Genomic DNA, 7,063 nt, shown 5'->3' on the forward strand with positions numbered 1-7,063 from the left:
ATTATAAATTACGTTTCAGGGTGGAGAACATAGCATAGTGCCTGACACCTGTGTTGATCCTGAGGGCATTCTTGATTCTGTGCATTATGATGTCATGGATATTAAAGAGCAAGCTGAGGCAGCACATAGTTCCATTGTATCCCTGGGGGACCCGAAGGAAGATACTGGCTGGTTTGAAAAGCAGCTGGAGAAAACTAACTTTGAACTGATGGAGACCAAAGAAGAGCTAACAGAGAGAAACACCAAACTACTTAAAACTGAAGAAGAGCTGATGCAGAAGAACAAAGGTGAGTTATGCGATGTGAAAGGTAGAAGACAGAAATAGTTCATTAATCTAAAAGAGAAATAACCAGTTTGAGTAGGAATTAGAGGAGATGTTCTACCTTTGGAACCATAGCCTGTAGATAAGTGATAGTTTGTTCCTTGTGTATATTCAGGTTCAGCAATTCCACGGTTTTTGGTTATTTCTTTTCTTTTTTCCCCCTCTCCTTTAAACTGCAACGAGCAGCTTTACGCTTTCGTAAGTATGGGGTTAAATGTCTATATCTTGATTTTTACTTTTATATTGTAATCTCTACTCTTCTTTATGTCTTGTTGATGCAATGTTTTCGTTCCAAGAAATATAGAAAACTTTTGAATCACTCCCAATAAGTGAAGACCACATGCAAATTAATTAATCTGTTCAAAAGCTACCTAAACGTTAGAATATCTGGAAAAAATGATTACTTAATAAACTATCTATTGGCTACTTATGTAATACAACCTTTTCTGTGTGTTACAGACTTTGAAATGCAGGTGATTAAATTGGATGAGTCTGTTGAGCAACTTAAAGAAGCAACTGAGGTAACTTTATCAAGAAGATGTTGTGTAAAATTGTTTTAATACCAACTTGTGGTAGCTTAAAATGCTATTCCAGTAGGCTCCATTAATAGATTTCTTACCGAGCTTAGATTAACTGAATTTGCCTTTAATGCATTGTGTAATTCAGCTACTTAACACTACATTAGAAACTGATGACTGATTTTTTTTTATTTTTTATTTCCAAGAAAATGAATACACAAAATGAAAGGATTCGAGAGCTAATGGACATCGTGGTGCAGAAAGATGACATTATTACAGAGCTACAAGACTTAAAATCTCATTTAGAAGAAAAAGTAAAAGATTATGTGAGTTTTACACATCTCCGTATCCTTATACAAAACAAGAAAAACACTAATTCTATGCTTGTAATCAACACATTTTTGGAAAAGTGATTTTCTGTATGTAGCTGGTACTCGCTTGAAATTGTAAACAATTCAAATTTATCTGAAGGTAGTTGTTGTTAACACAAACAACAAAAATATCAGTGTGTTCCACTAACTCCTGCCTCACACTCCTACATCAGAGGAAGAGCAACAGTAAAAGTATGTTGAGTAGAGTTGGAAGTACGAGTAGGAATGGTCAGGATATCTCCACGTTCTATGCAGTCCATAAAACTTTATCCTGACTAATGTACTGCCAGCTACTGAATATGTGAAGACTAGCTTGATTAAGTATGTGTGCATACCACTTCTGGTGGTTTTTGTTCATTTTTTGATGTTTGGTAGCCTGAAGTAGCTCTGAAAACATTTATAGTTAATTCTGTCACTCAGATCTCTAACCTTGTAAGCTTAGCAACTTGACCCTTCTTAGTCTGCATCACTGCAACTTAGTATTTCCATGGTATTAAAGCTGACTGTGATGAGTAGTCATGTCCTCACCTATTACTTCTTCCAAGAACAAGGCTCCAACTCTATCTGTGAGATTGTGTGGCCTGAACACTTCTGAGGCTTTTCTTTTCATAAGTTACTAAAGATGAATAATCAGTCCTTGGCAGTGCCAGCATGGCTTAACAATCGTCATCTTGTAAGTAAGGAAGCTTCACTTGTGGTCAAGGACACAATCTAAAATATGCGTGACAGAGCTGACTAAGCTTTAAGGTTGGATTATATCTGTCACGATGAAAGTGATTTTAGCAGCTTAGCAGAAGTGTGATGTGATGAACTTGTATGAGAGCTGACCATTTGCTCTTTGACCATGTTTGTAATTTTGTTGACTTCTTGGAAACAGGAAATTCTTTGATAAACTGCTAAACTCTTGATTGTGTGCAAGTCTTTTACTTTGTAACCTGCTAGGCTCTTGCTTTCCCTTGTATACTCTACCGAGTATTGCACTTGTCATTATCTGAAGGTGTACTTGTTCTGTCTTCTATTGAGATTTGTAACTGATGTCTATAGAGTCACCGGGTAAATATTTTAGCTGTATGGTTTTGTGTAAATATTTGCCTACAGAAGATTACTGAGACTTAAGTGCTCCTTTTGTTAAGCTTCAATGTAACTGATCTTATATCAATACAGGAAAAGACTACCTACCATTTAACTACCATTAAAGCAGAACCGGCAGAAGAGAACACTAATAAAGGAACTGAAAGCAGCCAATTTTCAGTGCTTTCAGTTAAAGCACTGAAACAAGAGAAAACTGAGTTGGAAGTGGGAAGAAAGCGCAGTACTGATGAGGATAAGCCTACTGTGGAAGAGCCACCTCCAAAGAAAGGTACAGTTTCTTCCATCGTTGAACAGGGTGTCTTCCAAAACAATAAATTGCTTCCTATTCCGAATCGGAAGCAAAAGGCTGTGAAGCGCGTACCTTATGGTATAAGGAGAAAAGCCACTGTGTTAAACTGTAAATAGAAGTAACTGTTATGTAAATATCCCTTTTTCAGAAGGTCCTATGCTGTTCATTTTTGAATGCTTAAGAATAAAAGTTTTTTGCACTATTTTTTTCCTTTTTGCTGCTTTTTCCTCATCTGTTGATGCACTTGCAGATTTGGTAATAGTTTTAAAGCAGTTTCTTTAGGATTGTTTCAACTGCTGTTGCTGATCTTCTGAGTAGCATCAGCTGTTCAAGTGCTTTTTTTTGTTTGTTGGTTTTGTTTTTCCTGAAGCAACTATCAAAATTGTTGATGACCTGCTAATTGCTCGCTCATGGGCAATATTTGAGCAAAATGGTTTGGATAAGCTCTGATGCATTTAACTTCACTTCTGGGCACAGCTGAGCATCAGTGTTCCTAGAATTACGGAAGGCATATACAATGTAGAAGGGAAAATCTAAAACTTAGCTGTAGTCCCTTCCTTTCTTGTATTCCTCTTGCAAAATATGTGCAAGGGAGAAAGTCAAGGCCTTCTTTGGATGAGATACTGTTCTTGGATGATTTGTCCCTGCTGCCTTTATTTGGCATAAATATTGAATCCTAATGTGACCACTGAATGGCATCACATATAAGCATCTTACCAGAGACTGAGGGAGGGATGTGGACTCCTCCATACTCCAAATAGTAGTGGGTTTGTTCTAATCATATAACCAAAGCTCTCATTTAACAATTAATGCCAGCAGTGCTCCACATAGGAATTAAAATGGGTAGCTGATAGTCACAATGTCAGCATGAAGTTTTCTGTTAAGAAGTACTGAGTATTCAATCATGTTAAAATTTTCTTCTATTTGTGAGTATTAATAGCATCCAATTTCAAAAACTGCTTAATATATATTCTTTAGCTATGTTAAATATACACAGTAGAACAATGAGCACAGGTATGTTGTGCTGGTTCTTTTGTAGAATTAGTTATATAAGTAGCACGAGCAAAAGTGTTTTAGGAGATGCTAGGTTATCTCAGCTTCAAGTTCAGGGTATTTACACCATTCTCTGAGCTTTTAGGTCTTGTTTCCTATGCTCTGTAATAATGCTTTTTCCCTACTTCCTGTGTAAGGAGCTTCTAGACTGAACATTACACATCTTCTCCCTAGTCTTATTTATCTTGCTTTAGTGCTTGCTTGTTGTTTTCAGCATAAAGTGTTTAGATTACTTATAAATCATATTCCCCTCACTAGTGATGCTGGGAGCAGCAATCAAAACCCAAACCTGGTTTAGGGTGGAATATGCCACTGCTGTTTCTTCAGTATGACTTTTAAATCAGTTGAGGGCTGTATATAAAACTCCTTAGATGAGTTAAGAGGCTGTTTCCATGCAGTACATGTGAATCTGTATGTAATGCAGGCTGCACGTGGGCGCTACAGCAGAAGTCGCTTTTGATAGAAAGAAAATGCATGTGATTTTAGCTAATTGCTCACCAGTTAAAGAAAAAAACAGCCCCAAGCTAATGGAATATTTATGGAAACTTGAATCTGCAAATTTGTACAACTTTATGAATGAACTTTATATGCAAAAGAGTAAGTGTGGACAGAAGTAGGAATCCTCATATTTTGTTTAGAGATCAACTGAATAAGAGAGACAGATATCAACACTTAAGTGATCAACTTGTCCAGGGTTTTATCTTTCTTTTGAAAGTAAGAGGACTGTGAGTTGGAATGAAATTTCTTAGAGAACTGTTTATCTACCATTTAGATGTAGATGGAGTGATTCCTGGCTGCCTTATAGGGATTGCTGAAGCACGGAAGATAGAAAGAATATAGCTGTGAATTATCTATCTCGTTCCCATGTTTCTTAAATCTAATTAGATTTTCTACTGGTGTGGAGTGGAAGGTTTGAGTAGTGCCATGGTAAAAGTGTTCTTCCAGACTGAAAACCTTTTGCTGTTAATTCTGTATAGAAATCTGAGGCACCTGATTACGTGTTCAGAGGACTTTAATTCCTTCACTAGTATCAAATACTATGTGATGTGAGGGCATGGCTTGCATATTATGACAGTTTTTCACTTAGAAGTTGCTACTTGGTGTTGTGAACTGCTATGTAATAATGATTTTAATCAATCTGAGCTACATTCCTTTTCCCTTTTTTTTGTTTGTTTGTTTGTTTGTTTTACAGTAGTTGTAAATGAGAGAAAGAAAAAGAACACTGTAGAGCAAAAGAAAATTGAACACATGAAGCAAAAGTGCTCCACGTACCGAAAGGAAGTACTAGCACTGAGGGAAAGAACTGAAATCTTGGAACATCATTTAGCTGTGCTTGAAGAACAATGCAGAAGAGAAAAAAATAAAAAAGAAGATTTCAGTAAGCAGGTAACAAGCCTGCGTATTGAGCTTTCTTTTTCTGAAGAAACAGCTGATGCCCTCCGTGAACAAATTCTGCAGGGTCAAGCTGACTATCGGGAAATTGCTTCTGAACTGGATGAACAGAAATCTATAAATATGACACTTGAAAACAAAAATGCCCAACTAACTAACAACATAGAAGTTGCCAAAGAATATATAATTGATAAAGTGTCACAAGTAAAAGAAATGCGGACCAAATTAGATGAATTATACAAATGTCACTTAGAGTTTCACGCCATCGGTACTGACTTTGTCAGTGTAAAGGATTCCTCAGACTGTGAAAAAGATGAGCCAGGGACATCTCAAATTAGTTCTGGATGCATTCAGTCACAGACTTCTTCCATCTCAGATCTTGTGCAGGACCTCTCCTTTAACTATAGTCTTGAAAGGATTTGGGAAGTATGCAGAAGTATTGTTGATGTTTCCTCACAAAAAAGTCAGCACATCAAAGCACTGCTTCAAGACAATGAAAACCTAAAGGTGGGACTGAATAATGCTGAAAATCATAATCGTCATTCAGAGAGTTAGGACGCTCCTTCCTGCTAAACAGAGAAACAGAGAGAGAGGGAAAGCCAATCTGTTAGCTGTTTACGAGCTTCATACACAAAAGAAACAGCACACTAGCTCATGCAAAATGTTAGTCATTAGAAACTGAACAGCACTCCTTGCCCCAGCTTAGCAGTTGTGTGGATTCCCAAACCCACAGCTCCATGGTGCTGTTTGTTCAGACCCAGAGTGTCTACAGGTAGAGCCAACCATCTGCCTAGAAAGTCAAAGGGGGTCAAGTGACCAGGACAGGCACAACTGACATCAGCACCCCCATGCAGTGTTTGAAGGAAAAGCAAAAGTGCAAAGAAACCGAGCAAATTCAAACCAATGTGTCCTTTGAGAAATGGGTGCACCGTGGGAAAACGCCACAGCAGACAATCCCACAACAAAATGGGCATCATTGAACGAAGAAAGAGGCTGAAGTGAGTCACCTACACGCCACTTCTGCACATTCCACCCCAAACCTGGTTTGCACCAACAGCAGAAATCAGTGGGTTTTGGATCACTTCTAATACTAAGCAAGAGAAGTAATACTTGCATTCTGTGATTCCTCCTCCATATCCAACTACAGTCTTCTCAAAATTCAGAATTTATACAAACTTATAAATAAATGCATCACTCATAAAGCCAGATGTCTGTATTACTTTTTCTTTATCACTCTCCTTTCTGGCAAGTGCAGGTGACCAGCAAGCTGTGGATTTGATTCTCAATATGGAAGCTGGCACAGATTTGGGGACCAAGTTCCAGTGGGAGAAAATGTAGAGCAAGCAGTGGAGGTGGAAACTCAAAAAAGAAAGTAGCTTGTCAGCATGAACACTCCAGAAACAGGGCAGCAGTAAACACCTCCTTGCAAGACACCGATCTGCTTCCCTGCTCCATCAGGCTCCATGCCAGCCCAGTACAGCACTGCTCCTGGACAAAGCAATCATTTCACCAAGACTCAGCTCAGCTACCACCATCACACAGTGGGACCGGCAGCCTCCAGCAGTCCCTTCAACCCAACCTGTTCTGTGATCCTGTGATCTGTGACCACGGGTGAAAAACAACTGCAGCTGCATCTGAGGCTGCCCCAGGACTGACTCAAACACACTGACATGGCAGGGGCAGAAAAGAGTTCATTTACAAAGTGAAAGCAAAATGTCTAACGGAAGAGACCAATGCTCAGCCTTTCCATTCTGAGCACTGTCCAGCTGACACGGCGCACTGCACCGCTGTGCCAGCATGGCTCCTGCTTGGAATGGCTGCTTTCTGTGCCCCATCAAGGAAAAACTGCAGGAAAGATAACTTCAGTTTCACAGTCCTGACGTTGGTGTTACCAGTCCCCAGAGTAGTTCAGAATATCCTCAGGGTTGCTATAAATTTTCAGTGCTGACTACAGCCCTTTGGAGTGACTTTCATACACCCACGTCCTTCTGGTCCAGGGGGACTCTGAGCACTTGGTTAGTTCCAC

The 7,063-nt window shown here is 39.0% G+C and overlaps 1 long non-coding RNA gene across 1 annotated transcript; it reads left to right on the top strand.

Annotated features, from left to right (window-relative positions):
• Positions 1–2,024: 2,024 nt before the first annotated feature.
• LOC146755500 (uncharacterized) lies at positions 2,025–6,239 on the top strand. Its single transcript, XR_014938007.1, has 2 exons — positions 2,025–2,571; positions 4,838–6,239. It is a non-coding gene; the product is annotated as an uncharacterized LOC146755500 (long non-coding RNA).
• The last annotated feature ends 824 nt before the right edge of the window (positions 6,240–7,063 follow it).

The sequence above is a fragment of the Coturnix japonica genome, chromosome 32 (genome assembly GCF_054131305.1).
Source record: "Coturnix japonica strain WE chromosome 32, WE-NBRP24, whole genome shotgun sequence".
Lineage (NCBI taxonomy): Eukaryota > Metazoa > Chordata > Aves > Galliformes > Phasianidae > Coturnix > Coturnix japonica.